Source organism: Periophthalmus magnuspinnatus, chromosome 18, assembly GCF_009829125.3.
Source record: "Periophthalmus magnuspinnatus isolate fPerMag1 chromosome 18, fPerMag1.2.pri, whole genome shotgun sequence".
Classification (NCBI taxonomy): Eukaryota; Metazoa; Chordata; class Actinopteri; order Gobiiformes; family Gobiidae; genus Periophthalmus; species Periophthalmus magnuspinnatus.
In genome coordinates this window covers 22,501,399-22,528,674 of record NC_047143.1, presented here as the reverse complement: position 1 = coordinate 22,528,674, position 27,276 = coordinate 22,501,399, and the positions used below count along the sequence as shown (strand labels likewise).

At 39.0% G+C, this 27,276-nt stretch overlaps 1 protein-coding gene across 1 annotated transcript in view; it reads right to left on the bottom strand.

Annotated features, from left to right (window-relative positions):
* LOC117386519 (receptor-type tyrosine-protein phosphatase delta) overlaps window positions 1-27,276 on the bottom strand; it is a 608,003-nt gene that overhangs the window by 292,791 nt on the left and 287,936 nt on the right. The window contains exon 7 of the mRNA XM_055228970.1: window positions 10,547-10,590. The gene's annotated coding sequence lies outside the window, so the exon portion shown is untranslated. The remainder of the gene's footprint in view (window positions 1-10,546; window positions 10,591-27,276) is intronic.

Sequence of the window (27,276 nt, the reverse complement as noted above, 5' to 3'; positions counted from 1 at the left end):
TTTTTCCAAACTTGACACTCAACCACTCTAATGTTCCAAATGCTTCTTCTGGCCATCTTCGCCCTCCATCTCTATCTTTCCCCCCATTGTTTACCGCCCGGACCCTGGCAGTGGGGCTTCAGAGACACTTTGACATTTCCCACTCTAAAATGCTTCGGCGTGTCCGTATTACTAGTAAACATTGTTCAGAAGATAGCCGAAATTCACCCTCTTCGCCGAAAGGAGAGAAAAAGCCCTGGCAGAGTGACTGGAGCTCGGGTTTGTTGGTTGTTTTGTACTACATTTCAACGTGACTTTACTTTTCGTGTTCAACGATATAAACAAATGTACTCACGGTATAGCAACGATCGTTTAGAAGGGGTCAAACTCATTTTCACAGAGGGCCACATCAACAAAATGGTTGCTCTCAAAGGGCCAGATGTAAATGTAAGACAGAGTAAATGTAACTAAATGTAACCAAATGTAATGTAAAATAAACATAACTACTTTTTAATCTTGTTAATTAACCGTTTCTGTCTTTATTACTTATTCAAGTTACAAATATTGCACATGAATTGGCATAGATATGAAAAAAAAAATGGCTGGGTCACTGTATCTCCTGATAAACTGATATTTTAAGACAAACCTTCATATCTTTTGATTCACCTTGTCATGGGCCACATAAAATGATGTGGAGGGCCACATTTTGCCCACGGGCCTTGACTTTGACACATGTGGTTTAGAGGTAACTACGAACTCAGCCATAGACAGGATTCTGTGTGAATAAAGGGAGAGCGTTTATTCTCCAGATTAGAGGGATAAAAACTATTTCAGTATATTTCTCTCTCTGTTCTCTGTTCATTGGTTGAGGAGAGTGTGATGATAGGAAATAATGCATGGGCAAGGTGGATGAAGTGTCTTGCTAAAGGACACAACAGCAGTAATGGAATGTCACTTGTGTCCATTTACTGTCATATTACTTACTTTAAATCAAGTATACCCAAAGTCCGGCCCGGGGGCCAGTTGCGGCCAGTGTACAAATTTCCATTGGCCCACAGCCTCTGGAATAACAATAATTGTGTGGCCTGTCAGCACTGTTGACCAGTGTAAAACACATGTACAAGCAGTATTGTATTTCACCGTTTACCGCCAACTGGATAAAGACAGGTTTAAAGAAATTCGAGTTTGTTTGGTTATATTTGTGTGAGAAGACATTCTTGGTTTTGAACTTTAAGAAGAACTGTGTGAGGACAAGACTGACTGACTCACCTTCATGATGTTTTGTGTCTATTTATTACAGTCCAAATCAGTTTCACCCTTCACATTAGTGCAGGCAAGTTATTTGTTGCCTTCTGAGGTAAATAAAATTCAAAAATCTCAGTGATTTTTTTAAATTTTTATTGTGATTATCAAAACCACAGTTTAAATTTTCATATTTATACTCTGTGTATCATTAATTTTGTTTTTGAAAGGTGAAAGCAATTTGCAATAAAAAAGTAAAAAATAATTAAATAGTTAATTTGCTTTTAATATTAATGGCTCAAACAATGATCAGGCCGAATGTTCAGGCCCCCACACATTTTCACTTCACCTAATCTCACCCTCTTTGCAAAAGGTTTGGACTCCCCTGCTTTAAATTATAATGGCTTGGATTCTAATCAGTTTTATTACATTTTTCATTCATTTTGGTTTAAAAATGAAAATAATAAAATAAAATTGTAAGAAATCATAACATATAATAACAATTAAAATGGTTTTCAACCTTCGAACACTTTACATGAAGAAACCATTGACCCATTCACACACACATTCACTGGGGGCGAGGTCGGTTTAGTGTCTTGCCCAAGGACACAACAACAACAATATTAATTTGTGGGATCTGGAAGGACACCGCCAACCTGTGGATCAGTAGATTTGACCGTTCTACCAATGCTGTTTATGTCCATTTCCTACAAGTACATAAGTTAATGTCTTCCTGTTCCATCAAACGAGACGTAGAATTTGAAAAAAGCAACATTTTTACTTTGAATTATGATTTTGAATTACACATCTCAACTGCTCTCCCTTTTGCCCTTGCCATGAGAGTCATTTATTAACCCATTTAGGCCTTAATGAAATGTTATTAGTGAAGACAGCCCCTCCTTAAGGATGTACATCTGGGAATTGGGTGATATAATTTTGTTTAAAATGTAATGTCTGACAGAACTGTTAGCTCTGCAAACACTTGACCAACCAAACATGGACTGAATAACGATCAGTTTGGGGCTACATTTGATGACGCTAGCATAATTTTTGTTTTAATTAGCATTTATCATAATAGCAAGGGTCTTCTACGTGCTATCGAACACTTTGGATGAAAAACTTTTACATTATGTGACGCTGTAAATTCATTTGCGGAATTGTATATGGGCAACAGAATGTCAGAGTTTGTCCACTGATCCGAAGGTTGGCGATTCGAATCCTGCTTTCGACGTCAACGTTATTGGTTGAGCGGTCAGATCCATTGACGCACGGTTTGGCGATGCGTTTCCAGCTCCCAAAGATGAATGCTGCTGTCGTGTCCTTGGGCAAGACACTTAACCCACCTTGTCCAAAATCTCCGATGACTGGTTCCTTGAGCTTTGAGTGCGTTGAAGGTGGAAAGTCGCTATATAAAATCGAGACCATTTACCATTTATTTACACAATGAACATGGCTTTTTGTGCTGGTACGGTTAATTACGCAAATAGGAGTTTTATAGCTGCGTTTTAAGATTTGTTGTCTGTAGTTTTAGACTTTAAATACAGTTCCAATGGAGTTCAGTCATGATTGTTGCAGTGGTTAAGTAGGTGCACAGTCACAAAGTACAAACATAGAAATATAAACTCAACAATGTAGTACAGTGGTCCCTCGTTTATCGCGGTGGTTATGTTCTAAAAATAACCCACAATAGGTGAAATCCGCGAAGTATCAGCTTTATTTTTTTGTTTTTTGTGTTTTAAGGCTGTAAAACCGCTCACTTTTCTCACACAGGCGTTAACATTTTCTCACATTTCTCTCTCGTTTAAACGGTCTCAAAGTTCAAACCTTCATATATATATATATATATATATATATATATATATATATATATATTAAAAAAAATGTTTTATAAAAGGGAAGAAGAAAGGCAAGACCTGAAATATTCTGAAATATTGTTCTGGACTCATAATGGATCTTATGTGTTTTAAAAGAAAGAACTTTTTTTTGCATTATCCATGTTCCATTTCCCCCATCTTAGTTTCATTCATACTTGTTTTATCAGTCGTCTTAAAAAGTACATCTTTCTACGAATGTTCAACTCCCTGTTTTGCTTTTCCCCACATAGTCAATAGAATGAAAAACCTAGTACTCTCCTGCGCACTTTTTGTTGCTAAATGACTGTCAAGTTATATTTCATGATTGCAAAGCATTATGGGATACCCTCTGAGACAAATAAAAGCAAAAGAAAAGCAGATATGCCCTCAACCTCCTCATTTCATTCTGTAATACTGACTTGTTATGGCTATGGTCATTACATCAACTCTAAATGTTTTCAGCCAAATGTATGTAACTTTTGGTTTATTTGACTATATTATTTTATGTATTACCATTTATTTGGGTCATTAGTATTTAGTTTATTACTTTGTACTTATTTTATTAACAAGGTATATTATTTATTATATTATGTTGGATACATTATTTACTTTCTTCATCAAATGGTTCCTACTTAATGTTGTGGTACGGCGCATTTGAGGAGCGCACCGATGAAAAAATGTAACAAGAGTGAACGCGCACATGAGTTAATTTGTTGAATAAAGATGAGCTGTAACTGTCCTGCCGTGTTGGTCTATTTAAGCAAAGAAGAAGCAAGAAAATACATCATATTAAATCTAACTGTAACCCGCTAAACCACAGCCTCAAGAAACTGAAGAAAACAATATATTAGGGTCACATTTACATAAGTGTTGGATCGCAGTGTGACTCTGAAGTGCTGTATGTTTGCAATTTGTTTTCTCCCCGACAAAATCCACAATGTCGCTGAAACGTTCTGCACCGACAAAGACGCCTACGAAGGTTTGAACTTTGAGAGTGTTTAAACAAGAGAGAAATGTGAGAAAATGTTAATGCCTGTGTGAAAAAAGTGTATAAAGTGTGTGGTGCAAAATATATAGAATAATTGTAAAAAATAAAGCTGATACTTCACGGATTTCGCCTATTGCGGGTTATTTTTAGAACGTAACCCCCACGACAAATTAACTTTAAAAGCTATTCCAGTGATTTGATTTGTGATAGAGCTCCCTCTGGTGGCAGCTATAGGCATGAACCATGAAATATAACTTAGCAGCAAAAAATGTGCAGGAAAGTACCAGTTTTTCCATTCTATTGACTACGTATGGAAAATCAACAGTGATTTGAGCAGATATAAACGATGTACTTGTTAACACGAAGAAAATTAAAGAACCTAAGACCAGCTGAACCTCATTGGACCAGATTTTCACATTTTCACAGACCCTAGTCTCAAACTCTGCGAGGCTTACTGGAAGAAAAAGATGGAATTAATTTTGGCACAGCTAAGCATTTTAATATGGTTGTCACTAATATCATTCATATTGGCAAAATTTCCAGCTCACTGACTGAATATTCTCATATCCGGAAGGAGCGGAGCAGCGGCACTTTTCCTCCCAAAGAAGCTACAGCAATATTGCACGTCTTTTGAGTTTATGCAAAACACCTCCCAGTTTCCCCCCAAACTCTCTCTGTAGAAGAACCGTGGCCAATATTATTAAACGGCTTGCTAATGCATCATAGGTACATAGGCGCGCACGGACGGACCACTCCCTACGCTACTTCAGAGTCTTATACTGGGCTGGCTGGAGCAAAAAAGTACTAGTTTGGCCAAGGGAGTAGACGTTTTACATTGAAAGTACTGTATGTTTGTTTGTATGTGTCTCTGAATGGGAATAGATGGGTGAAGGTGGGTCACCGATCCCAAGTTCGCCGGTTCGAATCCCGCTCTCGACGTAAACATCGTCGGTGGAGTGGGCAGATCTGGTGACGCAAAGATCGGTGGAGGGATTCCAGGTCCCACAGATGAACGTTGTTGTTGTTGTGTCCTCGGGCAAGACACTTTACCCAGTGTGTGAATGAGTGAGCGGCTAGAAAACGGAAAAGCGCTTTGTAAAGATGTTTATTTCACCTGTATGTGGAGGCAGCGGAGGGAGGGATGGAGGAGGGAGAGGAGGGAGAGGGGCGGGGAAGAGGAAATGTGAACAGAGAGACAGAAAAAAAAGAAAGAAAGAGAGAGAAGATCGGAGAAGGGAGAGGGAGTAGAGAGGTGGGGAGAGACGGATGAAACAGAGGAGGAACAGAGAGAAGGAGATAAGAAGAGGCAGAGAGAGGAGGATAAGGAAAGAGAGAGAAGGATGGGGCAGAGACGCGGATAGATACAGGAGAGAGAACAGAAAGAAGGGAAGGACAGAGGAGGAGGAGCGAGAGGAGGGGAGGGGTGAGAAGAGGGAAAGAGATAGAAGGGGGAGAGGGAGTAGAGAGGTTGGGAGGAACAGATGAAAGAGGAGGACCAGAGAGAAGAATATAAGAAGAGGTAGAGAAAGGGAATAGACAGAAGGGGGTTTACAGAAGAGGAAACGGACAGAAGAGAGGAGAGAGGAGAGAGGGGTGTGGAGCAGAGATGAGGCATAGAGAGGGGGATAAGGAAAGAGAGAGAAGGATGGGGCAGAGAGGTGGATAGAGACAGGAGAGAAGGACAGAGGAGGAGGAGGAGAGAGAGGAGGGGAGAGAAGAGGGAAGGATAAGGCAGAGAAGAAAGAGATAGAAGGGGAGAGGGAGTAGAGAGGTTGGGAGGAACAGATGAAAGAGAGGAGGACCAGAGAGAAGATAAGAAGAGGTAGAGAGAGGGAATAGACAGAAGGGTAGGTGGAGAAGAGGAAAGAGAGAGGAGGAGAGGAGAGGAGAGGAGAGAGGGGTGTGGAGCAGAGAGAATGATGAGGAAATGAGAACATATGGATGCAGAGGAGAGAGAGAGAGAGAAAGAGATAAGGATGAGGCAGAGCGGTGGATAGATACAGGAGAGAGAACAGAAAGAAGGAAAAGGACAGAGGAGGAGGAGAAAGAGGAGGGGAGAGAAGAGGAAAGGATAAGGCAGAGGAGAGCGATAGCAGGGGGTAAAGGAGCGAAAGAGGAAAACAAAAGGATAGTGCAAAATGGACTGAGAAGGGAAGATGAGAGAAAAGACGGGCGACAGGTGAAAGAGAGAGAGAAAGATAGTGCTGAGTAAAGTGACAAGGGAAGATGAGACAGAAAAGAGGGATGACAGGTGAAAGAGAGAGAGTGCCAGAGATGAGGAGGAGGAGGAGGGGCAGAGTTGTCAGTACCTGGACAGATAAGCTCTTTCCTTTCTTTCTCTCTCTCTTTCTTGCACACGCTTCCTCACACGTGTCCCACTAATAATAACACGCTCATTGTGGAAACTCATCCCTCTCTCCAAACCTGCCGTGTTTTCCTTGGGTCTGAACCGGTTAAATGAGGAATTCCCAGAACGGGCTTTAGTTCCGGCTCCGTTCTGTTCGCCGCCAGGATTCTTCTATCTCAGGTTCGTGCTGTTGTGGCCAGCACAGATGCAGATCTCCCGATAAGACCCTCACATGTCCCCAGCACAGGCAGCGAGCAGGAAAAACATGGAGCCTGGGCCAGGAGGAAAGTACTACGCCAAATACAAGGAGGTGAATCACATGAATTTTGCTCTTGAGATGTTTTATAACCAGAGGAAAACAAGTGTGATTAGATCTGCTGTAGTTTCGTTATATAAGAACGATTTAACTGGTTGCTGGGTAACCAATTCCGGCACATATTTAGCTATGTTATAATAGTTAGAAATCTCGATAATTCCACAAACGCATAAAACACATTCCTATTTTTCAGTAATGAGTAAACATATGAGATCAAATACACAATAATCTCTAAGTTTGATCGTTTTGGCATTTAAATACGTCACATGCAACACGGCGGATTACTGGCGTGACTCAATCTCCTTCATACATGAGCGTACATCAAATAAAATCGAAAAAAAATTGCAAAATATATAAGTTTGCATAGTTAGAAAACATATGAATTTACATAATTTACACAAACATAAAAGATCAGTTAAACCGTTAATGCATTCAACTCAATAAATATATAAATTCATGGATAGTTTTGCCATTAATTAAAACTTTCAGGTGCAGTTTATGTTTTGCTTTGCCATTAATTATACATAGGCGATATTAAAAAGATGTGTCTGTAATTAAAATGATATTAGAGCTCGTTTCAAGGTGTTTTTTTTTGGTAAAGAGATCTACATTTGGGAAGCGCTGAAACCAAATGAAGCTTGACCGTGTTTGGTCTGAACTTGAGGAACCACCAGGAGAGCCGTCCCAGCTGATCCGAGGGGCTTACGGGGCTCACGGGGGGTTAGCAGATGTGTCAGATGCTTTGGACCTTCACCGTTTAAAGATTTGTGGATCAATAAAATAATTTTGAAATTGTTTCTGTGAGAGAGTGGAAGACAGTGTAATGCTCGTAGAACTGGGGTGATATGATGGTTTTTTTTGGTTTACATGACCCAACTACGCCTGTCAGTACATCGCACTTTATCATGACAGACCCAGGCCCAAGCCCAGTATTCTCAAGGTATATTTTTCTTCTCTCTTTCTCAAAAAAACCTAAAATGTTATAGCTATAGTTCTCCAATTCAACTCTCTCAACTGGACAAACAGTTGACGAAAGTTGACTTTTTGTCCAGTTGACAGTTTAGATTTTTTCTTACTATAGATCATACCTGGAAGACTGAGGGATTACACAGATATCACAGGACTGAAAAACATTTCTGCCTCTTATTAGTTGACCAATGAGTTCCTCCATTTCCAGAGAGAGTGGTTTCTTAACCTCCTGGGACCTGGCGTTTTGGGTTGTCTAGGCCACAATGCAATTTTTTAGAAGAAGAACAGCAACAAGAACAGCAGCAATGCAAATATATTCAATTTAGAATATTTTTAAGAGTTTAGAATGTTCAGAATGTATATATTTTTTATTTTTGTCTTCCTGCTCCTGTCAGCAGCTCTTCACATGAGACACATTGTTCCAAGAGGCACAATTGTTGTTTCTCATTTTGTTTTTACATCAGGACAAATGTTGCTTTGTTCAGGCACTTACATAGTTTTTTACAAATAATTATTCAAATGTTTGATCAAAATGATTAAAATGTCCACATGTCAACATTCGTTTTACATATTTTTTCTGGGAAACTACATAATGTAAAAAGAGAATTCTTCGTTTTTAAACTCATCAAGTTCCAATCAGCCTAAATAGGGTCCAAAAACCTGGTAGTGCAACGTACCGTGGTGTTAAATGGGTTTCTAGACAATAATGACCTAGATCTGCTGCTGACCTTATTCCACCCTACACACATTTGCCTCTAAACGCTACTAAACCACACTCTCGATGTGTTGGAAAGTCAGAATCCTGTGGAAAATTTTGGAAAAGCTGAAATCTGATATAAAGGAGGCTGATTTGTGCAAAATGTTCAACAAGTCAACAACGCTCTCGATTCTCTGTGAGGCTTTGTAGTCTATATAGAACACATTTGCTTCCTAGATCGATCACACCACAAACCTGTGTGTCAATGGATCTGACCTCTCAACCAACAATGCTTACGTCGAGAGCAGGATTCGAACCGCCAACCTTCGGATCGGCGCGCAAATGTTCTACCAACTGAGCTACTCCTACCTCATCAGTTTCACTTTGGCATTTTCCACTGACCGCCTAATACACTGATGTCAAACTTTGCGCTTTTTCTCCGGTCTAACCTGCGCTCCCTCTGCCCCTCCCTCTGTCCGTCAAACGTCCACTGCGAGCAAAACCCCCGTTCGGCCACTTCACTTCCTCATCTTCATCGTCTACACGCTCTCAAATGTATTGCTCTCTATCTGTGCTCCGTGGTCAGCCCACCGCTTCCTCCTCTTCCTCCTCCTCCCCCTCTCCTCTCCTCCCTCCCATCCCTCCTCCTCTCCTTCCTCTGTGACAGTCTCATCACACTCTATCAATCAGGCTTGTGAGGGGCACGCGGCACTCTGCGGCACGACATCACAGCTGCAGCCTCCCAGTCCAGTCCCATCAGTGCCACTCACCCTCGCCTTCACTCGTAAAGGGGTTCGCGTTGCCAGATTTAGTCCCCCCCCCCCCCCCCCCCGCCATCGCTACACAGGTCAGGGGAGGAGAGGGTTTGAGCCCGAGTGAAAATTTGGCTCAGCTCCTTGATGTGATATTGGTTGACATCTTGAATTTTTTCTCCAAAATGGACTCTTCCTCTTAAAACATACATCTTGTTTTTAGGATACATGGAGATATACCGTCAGTTTTGTATAATTTTTACAAAGGTGAAAAGATGGTGGCACTGAAGTACAAGTATTATTGCTCTATACATCACTGAGGTTGAGGTACACAAGCATGCCTACCTTTATTTCAAATACTTTCGCTAATACTGTCCGAATATAATCACTACTATAATTACTTCAATTGCAACTACTTTGAAACATACTCAAAAATGCATCTGGATTTCAGGTTTCTAACAATGCTTAAATGAATCAATTCAACAACAAAAAAAAACAATATACGCCAAATATTTCAGACCAACAATTTGTAATATTAAAGCTACACCATGTAACTTTTCTGGAGAGGGGTCCGCCTTCATCTTCACAATAAGAATTATACTGTGCCAATAAAAACACGTAACTGAACACCAGATAAATGCATTTCATGTCATAATATCCGAACATTTTAGACAAAATATAAATATCTCCATGGAGACAAGCAGGTGGCGGACTCAGCTACCAGAAAAAGTGACTGAGCGCAGCTTTAAATACGGAATGTGATGTGTCAATATCATAGACTGTATATATAAATGGACGTAGCTAACCTGCTAGTCACCGCGTTTCAAACAGGAAGTGATCATGGGTGCGCTTTCAGCTCCATCGACTCTGGTTCCAATTCACTGTCTATTGAAAAACATATTATTGTCGCAACCTCCAAGTCGTAACTGCTGTAGCCAGCCTCGTCATTTTGATCTTAAAATTTTCGTATTAACTCGCTCGACATGATCCTGGTGTTTTTATTTCGCTATTGTGTCCGTAAATCAAGATATGAACATTAATAACAGACGAATCAGGCGCCTTTTTTCCCCGAGGTCACTCCCGCTAGCGTTAGCAACAGGTTTGATTGACAGCGTTGCTAAGTGCCAGCTCTGAGCTAAACCAGCGGCGCAGGCAGGAAGCGGCGTTAACCTTCATCAGCCTTGCTCTTGATTGGCTCTTTGGTTGCTATGATACTCGCGGTCAGAATTCCACATATGAAACTCGACTCCAGATTCGACGCTATAACTGCTAGCCTCGATGCGCTTCATTTGACTGGAGCCGAACACTATGGGTGACGTCACGCTCACTTCGCCCACTTCTTTATACAGTCTATGGTTAATCGTAATAAAATGTCATAAAGCTCATTAAAGCCAGCGTCTTACCTGCTGGAGGCCTCATCTTGCGGTTGACGTCTCAGGAAAGAGAACTGTGAAAAAAACAAAACAAAACATTTTAATTCAATCGGATTTTTTATGCCTATATTTTTTTTAAAAGAGCAATGAAAAATGCTTTATTCCCCAAACACATTTCTGCATTTAATTAGCGCCTTTATATAAAAGTCTTTCACAGCAAACGTGTAGACGTGGTTGTGGTGGGTGCAGATTTTTGTCAAGAGAACTGAAAATTGGATGTGCTCTAGAGAAAGTCTTAGCCACAGTTATCGATTGGCTTAGTGAATTATAATGAAAACACGTGTAATTACATTTGCCTTGAAGTAGCACGGCAAATTAGGCTCGTGGGCTGCTCCAAACATGAAAAACGCAAAGAAAATCGTACACCAACTGTTCTGTTTTGTTGCTCAGTATATTTTATTCTCGTGAGTGATTAGCTTCATTTGGCCGTCGGGAAGACAAACAGTTAGCTTTAGCGCAGTTACAAAATCTTCATTTGGAGGTTTTGTTCACCAGCAGATAGGATTAATTTGACTAATTATCTTCCCAAATGGTTTTTAGTATTTTATAAAACGACGATTAGCCAAAAAAACTTTAGTACAAATAATGCTAGCGTGTTTTGTGTAGCGCTGATGACAACCCTCTGATGGCGTCTGGGCTGCAGATATGTGCTTTTGTCCGTGCCATTTTTCATTATTTGTGAAAGCATAAAAACATGTTTGTATCCATTTATCTCCTTTAAAAATCTGATTTCAAATTCTCTCTGTGTAAAACGTGAATGGTTCCAACTTCAGCTGAGATTGGAATTGTTTTTTGAGCCACAAGCCTTTTTAAAAAAAGTAATTCAGAGAGGTTACTGTGCCAAAAATGTGCTCAACTGCAGCTGAAAAAATACACAGCACTGTTGGTCATTTTAGGTCATTTACTAAGAATGAAAAGTAAACCTTCTAATTATTTCAACTGTGCTCAAAGGTCAGGCTGAGGACTCAGGCTCTGTGCACAGTAGCACGCTAGCTAACTCACTGTGTCTCAAAGCTAACCGTTGCTTTTATTAAAATCGGAAAACAAAAAATAAACCCACCTATTTAAACTCAAATTAATTAAGATACATAATCACTACCCGATTATTTTTATATGTACAATGCTTCAGTGGTGTTGTTTTAATATGTGTTATGCCTCAAAATTAGCATCAGCGTTAGCATTGAGACACAAACGTATCTCTTTCTAAACACAGAAGTGTCCTCTGGTGAAGTATTCATTATATTTGTGTACAGTATAGCAAAAGACAAAGTTTGAATTGTCAACTGCACAAATTGTTGTAGGAGTGAAGACGTTTTGCTGATCATCTAACCCGCTTCTTCAGTTCTGGTCAGAATACTGGTGGACACTGCCTTATATTTATATGAAGGGAGGCGCTAACTTCACTGAAACTGTAAACAGCTATTGTCTATTGACCCTATTCAACCTTTAATGGCCCTCCTATTGTTCTCTTTTGTTTCTTTTTGTGTAGTTTTTAACATATTGTCAGTGACGTCCACCCGCAGCTCCCTGTCACTGCCTTATCTTATAGTTTAGCATGATATATCTATTTTAGAGCGACTTGGTAAGAACCTCATAGAGTCAAACTTGCACAGGAAGTAGTGACGCTAACACTGAGGTTGTTGTGAGCTGTTGTGCATATGTCTGCAAATGCTTTTTTGTCATAAAATGTGGTTACTGTAAATACAGTTAAATTAATAATAAAGAATTACAACTGACTTAGGAAAAATATGGTACATTTTTGGGAATGCACATCTTTTACTCTAAAAATACTTCTTTTACTAGTGATGAGTTAGTTGATAAATCTATCGGCCTGACATGACTCCACTCGTCTTTTGTTAAAGTGACAGTAAGTAACTTTCTGAGGATGGACACATGATACCATGGAAACAGGAGATGCAAGGAGTCCAATAAAAAGCATCTATAATAAAGAAACATACTTTTATATTAGTCTATTGTTGAGTTAAAGTTACTTAGCACTTAGTTAGCACTTCTTGCATTATCACATGACATCACAAAGTGGAGCCAAGGGTTTTCTGTTTAAGAGAAGAACTCCGCCTAAATTTGCAGGTTTTATGTGTTAAACATGTGTGAATGAAACAAAACACAACTCCAGGTCTGTCTGTGACGAGGAAACAACATTATAACAAATCAGAAAATAGCGTAATACGGGCCCTTTAAGTCGTGCGTTATCTTATCCTCTTATCAAGTCACAAATAAACCAACGTATGAAACTGTAGAGCAAAAACTTTAACGGGGCTGTGGCTGTTTTGATGTAGTGATGAATCCCCAACAGTTCCGGATATGGGCGCTCGCAACACTTATCTTTAGCGGTTATGTAAGTGTTCAGTGGTGACACAAAACTACACGGAGGAAAGAAAGAAAAAAAAAAGTACCGGAGTGACTAGAAGCTATCACGCGGGAGCCCCTGTCTGCCGCCATATTTCATTACACAGCACCGAAGCTTAGAAGCCAATCAAGCATATTTAGCCACCACCCCCCCCCAACGCCCCCCCCCAACGCCGCCTAAAGCAATTATTACTCCCCAGTTTTTTTTTTTTACTGTGCTTTGCCATGGGGAAAATGAACCACGGCAGTTATCAGCTCAACGCATACACAAGTCAGCCGGGGTGGAGGTTGCCAGTAGTGCTGTGTCTTCGCGAACGAGACGGCTCTTTCGAACGGCTCCTGAATGGCTCCTGAATGGCTCCTGAACGGCTCCTGAACGGCTCCTGAACGCTCCTGAATGGCTCCTGAACGTGAAGGGATGGAACCTGGTCTCATTTTTGAAAAGAAGACAATATTTTTCTAGTTGTACCATTTTTACACTGATTAACGCTGAAGTAACACAAGAACAGGGAACATGAGTGAGAAATTTGGGGATAAAAACATATTTGACGTCATATTTATTAGCTAAGTTTTAAAATTATTATTATTATAGTGCAACATTTTATTTAGAGTATGCATAATTTGAAAGGGTAAACACTGCCATTTTGTGTTTGTGATCCATTTGTTGTTAAAATGAGGTGTCACATTGGCTTCTGTCCATCCATCCATTAATTTTCTTCTGCTTCTCCGGGGCGGGGTTGCGGGGGTATTCCCAGACTTCCCCCACCCCAGACATGTCCTCCAGCTCCTCCTGTTGGACCCCAAGGCGTTCCCAGGCCATCCGAGAGACATAATCCTTCCCGGGCCCTCCTCCTGATGGGACATGCCCGGAACACCTCTCTAGGGAGGTGTCCGACTACTCCCGACATGTAGGAGCAGCGGCTCTACTCCGAGCTCCTCCCTATCTCTAAGAGTGTGCCCAGCCACCCTGCTGAGGAAACCCATTTCGGCCACTTGTATCCGCGATCTTGTCCTTTCGGTCATCACCCAAAGCTCACGATCATAGGTGAGAGTAGGAATGTAGACTGACCGCTTCTGTCATATAAATAAACCTAAAAAGAGCCACTCTTTTGAACGGCTCTTCCATTTGAACAGATTCAAATCCCATAAAAGAGCCAAAAGTCCCATCACTAGTTGCGCGCGGTTAAGCTAGCTATGAACGTTTATGTTTGTGTTTTTTTCCAGCGACGATGACAGGTGGGGGAGCAGTCTCGGAAGCCACGGAGAGGGCGGAGTCAGCGTGGAGGGGGCAGGAGAGGGAGGGGGTGTGTGTGTGTGGGGGGGTGTTACCGTAAAAGTGACCACTGGCGAGCACTAGGTTGCCTTTTCGGAATCCCATTAGAGCGGTAACATCAGCACATTTAGGAGCAGCGGGCCAAGCGGGCGGGAGATAGAGAGATAACCGTAAACATGTCACCCAAAATGCATTGTTATTTGCATTCATATTGGAAAGAGGCAAATTGATGCGGGGTCAAAGAGAGAAGGTGAGGGTTTATGACCTGTGCACAGCTCCGCAGTCAGCAGCTCTGATCTATGGGAGCGGCCAGCCTTGTCACGCATTATGCCTGATTATATTATCATGGCTGACGATCAATGCCACTGAATGATCGGCCATCCGCAAAGGGGGCTTTAATGTCCCAGGAAGAATGCGGCGTGTAGCATCACAAGTGAATGAAAATGCAGCTCAGGTCATCCAGTTAAGTGCATGCATGTGTATATGTTCACGTCCAGCCTGACAGTTTTTAAAGATTACGTCAATAAGGTAAACCAGTCAAGCCAGGAATTAAAATAAATCTACTGTTCAGTATTTACATTGACAGTACTGCAGTGGCTATTAATTTACTGTTGGAAATGGTCAGAAAATGTGGTTTAATGAAGTAAAAGTATTAAAGTAGTACACCTGAGCACAATATTAAGCTGTTTTCTGATCTATGTTATGGAATTTGAGCTTTGGAGATGACAGAACACAACTCCAGGTATGTTTTTGATGAGGTAACAGCATTATATGTCAATGTCGTTATGTCAATATTTCATAATATGAGCCCTAAATTTAACAGGGTACTGGATACTTTTTACTTTCACTTCACCACATCTGAGAGCAGGTATCTGTACTCTTTACTCCACTACATTTTTGAGCTGGACTGAAAAGTAAAAGTATTTTTCATTATAGTTTTTAACATGTTCGTAGATATATTTATAAAACCAAAATATATACAGCACAAATCTCTATCAAAATCACTACATATGAAGTAATTAGAACTCAAAATCTGAACAAAATACTTACTTTTTACTCTTTACGTACTTTTACTTAGTCTTTTTTTGCTCCGGTATCTGTACTTGTACTTAAGTCACCAAACTGAGTACTTCTTCCATCACTGGTATGTTTTTTGTGCTAAACCTTAAAATGATTAGGTTAAACAATAAGCTACGTAAAACAAATTGCAAATTACAGTAACAAAATGGAAGCTGTTCACCTTGTTATAACATCATTCCCTCATCAACAACATACCTGGAGTTGCATTTAGTCTCATTTACTCTTGTGTCATCAATTCTGTTTATGAGCTCTGTTTCAATTTTGCCCTGATTGTTACGTCATAGGTAGAATCCCAAAGTCCCCTGTGCTGTTTTTAATTACATCAATCAGCTCCTTGTTATCACCAAAACCATGGCAGTGTAGACTGATCCAACGTAATGTGTGTTTTCTATATATTATTGTTATTTTATGTTCCAAAACCAAAAATACCAAAGCAAGGTACGCACTAGCACACTTAAAGGCCAATAACAATACACACAAAACTGACTATTGTAAAGTTTTAGCCATGTTAAAATGTTGTTACCTCCTCAAAAACATACATGGAGTTGTGTTTCGTTTCATTCATCCATGTTTGACAAACCTTTTATTATTAGTCTGGCTACATCTCCAAAGATCAAAATGCTCTATTGCACCTTGTGATGTCATGAAGTGGTAGTTTTCACATTAACAGCTACATTTTACCTTTTGTTTGGTAAAAAATGAGCAATGCCAGGACTGAAATTATCCAGCTGATTCCAGTGAAGTTGTGTGGAGTTTTAAAACACACTAGAGTACTTCCTGTATTACCACATGACATCACAAGGTGGAACAGAGTGTTTTTAGTTTGAAAGAAAGCCTAAAAACTCAGCCTAAATATGCAGGGTTTTTGTGTTAAACATGTGTGACTGAAACAAAACGCAACTCCAGGTCTGTTTTTGACGAGGAAACAACATTATAACAGATCAGAAAACAGCGTAATATCGGCACTTTAAAGTTACTTAGATTGACTGACACAGGACGTACTGAATAAAGACAGTCCACGTTCTCTTCATCCCATAGTGACGTTAACATTTATTTAATCCTGAGACAGAGGAACCGTCTTGCAGCCTCCTATAGCCCTCCTTATTATGACATTATAGCTATAAGATAACTCCTCAAAGGCGACACAGTCTGTGATGAGCTCTCAAGTCATAATAGAAGAAAAATCAGCGAGTTTACCCAGGAATTAAAATGTGTACACCGTGCTTTGACTGTGGCTTCGGAGCAGCTAATGTGGGCTCATTTGGGCGGCGCGCTGGCCAACTGCAGCATTAGCTCCATCTGGGGACTTGTGTGTTTTGGTGAAAGTGCTTCTCCTCCATTTGCACAGCTCTTCAGCGGAGCCCATAACTCAGTGTCCCTCTATCACTCCCCTGCGCATTGGCTGTCATCATCCTCATCATTATTATGCTACCTCCACGGGCCTGATTTACACGTGCGGACAAGACACCAGCGCGGAGCCAACAAGTAAACATGGGGACATTAGCTACGGCGCCTAGGCTGTTTATTTTCTATTGCGCGAAATGTACAAAAACAGGACTAGAAAATCAGTTGAGCATAAAAAGAAGTATCTTACAGTAGAGAGCTGTAACACTGAGTTGGGTAAGATGGTTTACGGTATAGACTGTGTAGTTAAACGGACATAGCTAACCTGCTAGCCGTCGTGTGCCAAATAGGAAGTGAGCATGGCCGCGCTTACGGTTTCATCGACTTCAGTTCGCTTTCTATTAAAAAACTCACCTCTATCTTCGTAACTGCTGCTGTCAGACTCGTTATTTTGGTCTTAAATGTTCGTATTAACCCGCTCTACATGATCCTGGTGTTTTTATTTCGCTATTGTGTCTGTAAATCAAGATATGAACATTAATAAAAGACAGATCAGGTGAGTTTTTCAGGTGTTAACTTCAACAGCCTCGCACTGGATTGGCTCTTTGGTTGCTATGATACTCGCAATCGGAATTCCTAATATAGAACTCCGCTCCAAATTCATCATTGCTTCATTTGACTGCATTTGACCCATCCTTGAATACTGCCACCGCTACCCATCACCAGACCTTGAGCTGGGCTTGGTCAGAACTACTTTAGCTGGAGGAAATTACCTATTGTGCATGTTCTGAGTTGATGGGACCCGGAGAAACACACTCAGACTCGAGGAGAACGTGCAAACTCCACACAACCTCGAAGGTGAACCCGAAAACTTCTTGTTGTGAGGTGAGAGTGCACGACATTGAGCTACTGTGCCACACGATCAAATTCTGATGGACTCATAGCACATCTATCCAATATCTATCCAATATAACTGAACTATTGTATTGTGTTGTAAACTGGGGCAGGGCTAGAAATGCATGTTTGAAGCAGATAAACCATTTTTATTAAGGTGATTGGACAGTTGGTCACATGTTTTTTTGTTAGCACGTTTCTTTTTTTTTTTTTCAAGGAACAACTCACCCATTCACACACTGAGGATGAAACGGGTTAAGTGTCTTGCCCAAGGTCACAACAACATCATTCATCTGTGGGAGCTGGAATCGCACCACCAACCTGTACGCCATCAGATCTGACCTCTACCAGTTGTTTTTGTTTTTTTTTGTTGTTTTTTTTGTACGTCGAGAGCGGGATTCGAACCGCCGACCTTCGGATCACCAAACGAACACTTCCCACTTACACACCACTTTCATCTTTTTGTGCTTTTTCTACATAATTGCGAATACATTTGCTTCCACACATCCACATTTACGTCCCTTTCACTCTGCAGACCTCATCACGGCTTCACAGCGACGCCGACTCCCCTTTTATTTGTCCGCGCTTTCTGACCACAAATCTTTTCTTTTCACCTCGAGGCTGCACCTGGCCCTTTCTCTGCCCTCCTCACTCCTTCCATTATATTATGTTAGGCCCGTATTCATCCGCATATTGTGGCAGCTAAGTGATAGGCCACATAAATCAATTTTTATGCGCGCACACAATAACAGTCGTATGCGCTCTGAAATCGGCCACTGATAGCTCCTATTCCTTATCACGGAGCTCGGATATAGCGGCGGTTATGAAGGTACTTTGGCTTGCTGTCTAAATGCTGAGGACACAGAGGGCGGGAGGCTTTGTGAACATTATTTTTGGAGCCGCGGTGAGGATGAGGAAGAAGGGCAGTTCTGTGGTTTGATAGGCTGAGTTTTAATCCAAAGGGAACGAGCATATAGCTTTGGAAAATTGCAAACATATAGAGCTAAGATATGTGTTTTAACAGTGGCTTTTGACTTTGTTTTTTTTTGTTTTTTTGCAGTTTTAGTAGTAGTAGCAGTAGTAGTTAGTAGTAGTGATAGCAGTTAGTAGTAGTGGAAAGTGTAGTTATTGTAGAAGTCACAGTTGTCACTTCGTAGTAGTGCTGTGCAGTTATAGTAGCAGTAGAAGTAGTAGGAGTAGGAGTAGGAGTAGTAGTAGTAAAACATGAGCATATATCTAGACCTTGACAAATTGTGAAAACATAGAGCTTAGATATGTATTTTAACAGTGCCTTTTAACACTTTTTAAAATAGTAGTAGTAGTAGTAGTAGTAGTAGTAGCATTAGCAGTAGTAGCCGGTAAAAGTAATAGCAGTTATTAGTAGTAGTAGTAAGTGTAGTTGATGTAGCTATGAGGTACCAGTTGCAGAAGTGACAGTTGCCACTTAGTAGTAGTGCTGTGTAGTTGTAGTAGTAGTAGTAGTAGTAGTAGTAGTAGTAGTAGTAGTAGTAGTAGGAAAACATGAGCATATATCTAGCCTTAAGAAATTGTGAAAACATAGAGCTTAGATATGTATTTTAACAGTGCCTTTTAACACATTTTTTAATAGTAGTAGCAGTAGTAGTAGCAGTAGTAGCAGTAGTAGTCAGTAGTAGTAATAGCAGTTATTAGTAGTAGTAAGTGTAGTTGTTGTAGTAATGAGGTACCAGTTGTATAAATCACAGTTGCCACTTTGTAGTACTGCTGTCTAGTTGTTGTAGTTGTAGTAGTAGTAAAAGTAGAAGTAGTAGTAATAGCAGTAGTAGTAATAGTAGTTCTCGGAAAACATGAGCATATAGGTATTCATGACAAACTGTAAAATCATAGACCTACGATATGTATTTTAACAGTGCCTTTTAACACTTTTTTTTAAAGTAGTAGTAGTAGCAGAAGTAGTAGTAGACAGTAGTAGTAATAGCTGTTAGTAGTAGTAGTAGTAAGTGTAGGTGTTGTAGTAATGAGGTACCAGTTGTAGAAGTCACAGTTGCCACTTAGTAGTAGTGTAGTGTAGTAGTAGTAGTAGTTCTTAATTAATTTACCTGGAATGTTTCACACTATGGCTTTAAATGTACTAACTTCATACAGTAAAAATGAGCAAACTCCTATTCTCCTAGAGCTAAGATACATATTTTTAGCCTTTTAGCATTTTCTTTTAGTAGTAATACCAGTTAGTAGTAGTAGTAGTTGCTGTAGTTATGAGATACCAGTTGTAGGAGCCACAGTTTCTGCTTCTTGCTGCTTTAAATTTGTTAACTTCATACAGTAAAAACAAGCATAGAACTATCCTTGACATATTGTTAAAACAGTACCTTTTAACACTTTTTTTTAGTAGTAGTAGTAGCAGCAGTAGCAGTAGTAGTTAGTAGTAGTAATAGCAGTTAGTAGTTGCAGTAAGGGTAGTTGCTGTAGCGATGAGGTACCAGTTGTAGTTAACTTCATGCAGTAAAAATACACAGTAAAATGAGTATATACATAGATATCCTTGACAAATTATAAAAACATAGAGCTAAGATATGTATTTTAGCAGTGCCTTTTAACATTTTTATTTATTTATTTATTTATTTATTTATTTATTTATTTAATTATTTACTTATGTATTTATTTATTTGTTTATTTAATTTATTTATTTATTTATTTATGTCTCATGTTTGCAGCTAATGAATTCTAAAGTAATCCAGCCCAAACTGCACTGCACTAGAACAGTTTGTATCAATGTTTTTAATTTTAAGGGCTACAGTAATAATCAGGTTCCACATGAAAATACAGTGTCATCTATGTCAAACACTGACTCCGACTCGCACCTCCTGTTGAAAATATCATGCAATCACACTCCAGAATACCAAAACTCACAGTATATTTCAGTATGGACCTTTTTAAATGACTAGTCCTGTCTTTATTGGTGGTTTTTAGATTCTAGAGACAAGAGATCTGAAATATTCACAATGTAAATGCACAAATGTTGAACCTGATCATTTTTATTCGTGACTAGATCAAGAACTCACTGTATCACACAAAAATTAGCATCATAGCAATATTAAAGTTAACTGCCCCCCATCTGTATTAAATATTATATAAACTACCAAAATGTTTCAAAATAGACTTTTAAAATTGGTGTTTCACAGATTTTAGTTTATGATGATGTCACACTTTTAGATAAGTCACAAGAGCCAGTTTTTCCTATTAATTACACTGTATTTGAAATATCCAACATGTAAATGCGCAAATTTTGAACCTGATGGTTTCTGTTAGTGTCAGAATGTTATGATTAGGGGTGTGCAGAAATATGGAAATATGAATATACAGTATCGATGTAGTATAGTAAGAATTTTTTTGTTTGTTTTATCAAATTATTCTGTCACAGTGCTACATTTGAGTGGCTTGTATAGAGGAAATAAACTTGTTTGTGCAGAACATTTTACATTTGATTCTCTGTTTTGGCGATTAAAATGGGTTTATTTCATATTTACTTTGGTTTAACAAAAACTGAGTATCACAATTGTTTTAGTAAATATGTTGTGATCCTTCAGAGTAATACTCTAATACTGTAATACTGGACAATGTAACAGTCTGATGTGTTTTTCTAGTTGGTAAAATGCACAAAATTAAATGCACTTTGTTATGTTCATTCATCTTCAATAAATGTAAGCTAAATAAAAAATAAATAAAATGAATATTTACTAGATTTGATCATTAAGTGTCCTGAAAGCCTTTATTTTTGACTGAATGAATTCAGTGAATTCTGACTGAATATTGAATCGATTTGAAATATATCGCATCATATTGTATCGAATCGACAGTGCACTATATCGAGATATGTATCGTATCATGTCCTATGTATCGAGGTATGCACCGTATCGGCAATGATGCCCAGTCCTAGTTAATGATGTCATCTGCAATCCAATGAAACACCAAATGTAATACATTAATTTAATTACTATCATGTAAATGAAAGATCCATAATTTGCATTCAAAATAACCTAATACTAGTGTCCATGTATGTTGCACAGTTTCATAATGCAAGAACGCACAAGCTAATCACTACTTAATATTATGTAAACGGTGTCAAACTCATTTTCACAGAGGGCAACATCAACAAAATTGTTGCTCTCATAGGGCCAGATGTAACTGTAAGATAAATGTAACTAAATGTAACCAAATATAATGTAAAATAAACTCTGCAACTACTTTTTACTCTTCCTAATTAACCGTTTCTATATTTATTACTTATTCAAGTTACAAATACTGCATATGGATTTGCATAGATATGAAACAATGGCCGTTTAACTGTGTATCTCCTGATGAACTGATATTTTAAGACATACCTTTAATTTACCTTGTCATGGACCACATATAATGAAATGACGGGCCGCATTTCGCCCATTGGCCTTGAGTTTGACACATGTGTATTATGTAGTTAAAAAAAAGAAAAGAAAAAAGAAAGAAAGAAAGCCAATTGCTATTCCTCACAAAACCCGTTGAGACTTTCCGTGAAAACATCCGGTAGAAGCCAGGGGCCCGTCGGCGGCGATGTCACGTGACCACTTTGACAGACAAAAGCACAGCGGGGCGGCCGAGATGTGAGGAAGAGGATTCAACAGTACCACACCGAATACCCAGTAGACGTTTCCTCTATCCTCCCTCTCTCCATCCCTCTCTCCTCCATCCCTCCCTCCTCTCTCTCTCTCCCAACTGCTCCCAGTGCTACAGTCATGGGCCACTGCACCGACAGATGGCAATAAGGTGTGTGTGTGTGTTTCTGCGTGTGTGAGCGCGGTGACGCCATTCTGGTACAAGAACACAAGAGAGAATTATGGGAAAGAAAAAAGAAAAAAAGATTCATGTAGATATTAATCCATGAAATGTTATGGTTGAGCTTGTGAAGTTTGTTACGAGCGCATAAAAGTCCATTTGAGCTGTCACTTTAGTTCACGTCGAGGAGGGGAGAGACGGAGGTGACGACGGTGGAGGGCACACCTACTGAAGGATACAATACAGGGGTGTGGAGGAGACAGGAGACAGGCATTTGTATTGAAAGACTGCCATCTACTGGAGGGGAGAGGAAGTGCAGTGCAGTGTGTTCATAGGTTTTAATACGAACTATATGTTGTATATAATGGCCACAATATAAGAAAATAAAACAATGTCATTTCTTTAACTTTTGGAAGTAACTATGTCTTAAAAGTATTCACCAAAAGTAGTTATAGTCCAGTTTTGAATATGTGAAATGAAACACAGTATATATCTTTTTTGCTGGTAATAGTTAGCATCAGAAAGCAGAACGAGTCTCACATTATTCTCTCTTTTGCGTTACCAGATTGTGCGTCCTTAAAACCCAAATCTCTGCAAATTGTGAGCGATTTCTGCAGGTCCTGAGCGTTCGCGTGACAAACTTGTACGTGTCCTCTATCTGCAGGGTTCACCGGCAACCCACGTTCAGTTCGGATACTTACTACGAAACTACACAACCGGATAGTAACCCTGTCTCAAGTAGAAATACTCACAAAAGGATCTACTTTTAATGCACTTTAGATGCATCACTTGCTCCACACACACACACACACACAGACACGTAGGCACACAACTAGTATTAGCTTGAGTATAGGGCAGAAATTATGTGGGGAAGGTTGTACAATTATTTATTCAAAGAAAAAGGAAAAAGAAAAAGAAAGGGGAAAGGAGAAAAGGAAGGACAAAAATTAGCAGAAAAAAGAGGAGAGAGGAAGGAAGGAAGGGAAGGGAGAAAGGAAAAGAGGAAGGAAAGGAAAGAAAATAATAAGGAACGAAAGGAAAAAAAATAAATAAAAATAAAAAGAGAATAGAGACTCAACCCTGAAACTGAAAGTCAGAACTAGTTTTATCCTCACAACTAAGATCACTCATTCATTCATTTTATCTGCTCAACATCAGCTCATTGTAAGACCCCAGCCCACCCCCTCAACCCACCCCCTCAACCCACCCTCTCAACCCACCCCAAGCCCTAATCATTGTTTTTTGTTTTTTTTTGTTTCTTGTCCTCTGCTTTGTACCAGGTTTATCATTTTCTTGTCTGTTTCTTTGTCTCCTTTGCATGTTTCTATCTCTTGCCAAGTCCCGTTACGTTTTGTACTGTACTGCTTTTTTTTTTTTTTTTTTTTCTCGTAATAAAAAACAACAACAACAACAACTGTGGATTACACACAGTTCTTCTCACAGTCTACTTCAATACAAATGTCTGGGTTCCATTACAATTCCTGTATACAGTCTAAAATACATATACACAGTGTTTCCTCTGCACAGACTCTCATATAAGACCAGACTGAGAAACCTATGGAGACAAAACAGGAGCCACAGCACCATCTAGTGACCGTTTTGAAATAAATGTCAAACTTCTGGCTAGGACATGGCTGAATCGCAGCCAACGAGATAAAACGGGGTGAAGTGTTTGAAGCCAAAATGATTAAGGGGATTCTTACTAAAATAAAGCGTATTTTCAGCCCCCTTTTTCATCATTGTAAGAGGATTAGGTATGGAGTTTAGAATGAGCTGGTATGTGTTTCAGGAACTGCACTGTGAAGTAAACTAAACTAACAAAACTGTAGTAGTAGTAGTAATAGTAGTTGTGGTGGTAGTTATAGCAGTTAGTAGCAGTAATAGAAGTTAGTAATAGTAGTAGTAGTAAGTGTAGTTGTTGTTGCAACAAGGTACCAATAGTAGAAGTCACAGTTGTCACTTATTAGTAGTGTAGTAGTAGTAGTGGTAGCAGTGGTAGCAGTAGTAGTGGTGGTAATAGTAGTGGTGGTAGTAGTAGTAGTAAAGGATAGGTGTGGAGGTTAGAGTGTCCTGTTATGCATTTCAGTAACTGCACTTTTAACTAAACTAAAGTATATGAGCTGTAGTAGTAGTAGTAGTAGTAGCTAGTAGAAGTAGCAGTAGTAGTTAGTAGTAGTAATAGTAGTAGTAGTAGTAGTAGTAGTTGTAGCAATGAGGCACCAGTTGTAGAAGTCACAGTTGCCACTTTGAAGTAGTGTACTGTAGTAACAGCAGTAGTAGTATCAGCAGAAGTAGTAGTACTAGTAGTAGTAGTCATAGTAGGTGTAGTTGTTCTTAAAGATGAACTATGCAACTTTTCTGATGTGTATTTTGCCCAGAACCTTCCACATTATGACTTTAATTTAGCTAACTCCATGCAGTAAGACATAGTAGTAGTAGTAGAAGTAGTAGTCAGTAGTAGTAATAGCAGGTAGTAGTAGTAGTAGTAGGTATAGTTGTTGTAGCAATGTAGTACCAGCTGTAGAAGTCACAGTTGCCACTTAGTCATAGTGTACTACAGTAATAGCAGTAGAAGTAGTATTAGCAGTAGTAGTTACAGTAGTAGTAGTAGTAGTAGTAGTCTGCCGGCTGCTTGTCTGTATATTCAGATGTTTATTTCACTTAGAACGTTCCGCACTAGGGCTTTAACTCAGCTAACATCATGCAGTAAAAACACACAGTACAAAAGCACGTTAGAAAAGTAAAACGCCACACTGTGAAACAACGTCTCCATGGAAACACACAGACACTATTTCATTACATGTATCAGTTTCAGAGTACGTTATTTGCAAAGAACGTGAACTTTAAATAAATGAAGGTTTTGTCTGTAGATTTTCATCTCTGGGACAAATGAAAGATTATCGATAAGTTCTAATCATGTCCTTGTACTTTTTATATTCCTCACAGTGTAATCTCTGATCTGTTTATGGCTTAGTGTTCACGAAAGACTACGGGCCGCTATCTGCGACGGAGGAGATTTCATTTGTTTTCCCTATCTCTCATTTTCAGACATCTGCTATTCAAAAGAAACATGTCAGCAAATACACGGATTATCTTCTCTTCTTTATCTCTCTCTCTCTTTCTTTCGTTTTTTTTTCTTTCTAATCATACAACTTGATTCTGTTCTTTGCATCAATAAACATTTCCCTCCTCGTATCATTTTGTTGCAACACTGTAAATTTCAATGCAGCGGTGGAAGAAGTACTCGAGTAAAAATACAGATACTGGAGCAAAAAGACACTCGAGTAAAAGTAAAAGTATAACATGACAAAATGAATGTAAGTAAAAGTGTTAAAGTACTTGTTTAAAAATGGACTTAAAGAGTAAAAAGTAAGTAAAAAGAGTAAAAAGTAAAAGTGTTTCTTTAAAAAAAGTTAAAAGCATTTCTTATGAAGCTTTAAATGTAGTGATTTTGATACAGATTTGTGCAATTTTTTATTTTTATTTTTTTAATTTTTGGCTGTTTTATTTATATATTTTTGTCCTGTGTCCTTTGTCCAAAAGTAGTGGAGTAGAAAGTACGAATACCTTCTCTCAAATGTAGTGAAGTAAGTAAAAAAGCATCCAGTAGTACAAATACCTCAAATTTATACTTATAGCACAGTAGCACAGTACAGTACTTTACCACTTTTACTTTGTTACATTCCACCACCAGTTAAAGACACTACGTAAGGTTTTGTTTTGTTTTATTTTTGTTTTTTTGAAGTGATAAACCTTATCTATATGTGTCCTTAGATATGAGGTCAAAAACATTGTAAATATTATCTGCAGGTTAAGGTGCGGACAAACCCAGTTCAGTTATGCTTCTAGCTCCTCTTTAAAACAATAAGAGAGCAGTTGTACACTATTACTATTACTACTACTACAACTTCCTTCTACTACAATACCTATACTAATATAATAACATCTTAAAGGGCTCATATTACGCTATTTTCTGATCTGTTATAATGTTGTTTCCTCATCACAAACACACCTGGAGTTGTGTTTTGTTTCATTCACACATGTTTAACACACAAACCCTGCGTATTTAGGTTGAGTTATTTTCTCAAATTGAAACACTCTGTTCCACCTTGTGATGTCATCATGTGGTAATACAGGAAGTGCTCCATCGTGTTTTTAAACTCCATACACTTTTAACTAGAATCATTTGGATCATTTCAGCTTTAGAATTGTCAATTTCTACAAAACTAAAGGTAAAAAGTAGCTGTTAGTTTGAAAAATACCACTTCACGACATCATAAGGTGGAACAGAGCATTTTGAGCTTTGCAGATGTAGACAGACTAATAACATTCGAGCATGGCTTGAAACTCACAACTTTGCGTAATATAAGACCTTTAATAATCACCTAAATCAGCAAAATTATAATCCACAAAAAAAAAAAAAATAAATAAAAAAAATAAATAAAAAAAAAAAAAATAATAATAATAATAATAATAATAATACAAAAATAAAAAAAATAAAAATTATAAAATAAAAATAGAAAACTGTGACTGGGAGTAGCTGCTATCAGAGTCAATCTACATTCCCAACTAGGGATGGGACGATATACGATAATATCGTTAATCGCGATAAATAAGGTCCGCAATTAATCGTTCGTGGCATTTTTTAATAATCGCGATCATTGCGCACGATTATAATCGCCTTTACGGCATCACACAGCCTCATGTTTCCAGTTCCAATACAACGTTTATATGTTAGTTCTGGTGTTTGCCCACTCTGACATAGCAATGACACTTGTAGCTTCTGTGCTTATGGCTGTTTGAACTATATTCTGTCAGATATCAACAATAAACAAAGTCTGATCCGTAACTCTCCACAGGAACGTACCAGTGCGCGCCCCACCCGTGCGCACAGATGACACGCTAATGTGTGCACATCTTAGATTTTTACCTACAATAATGCAAACTGCAGAAT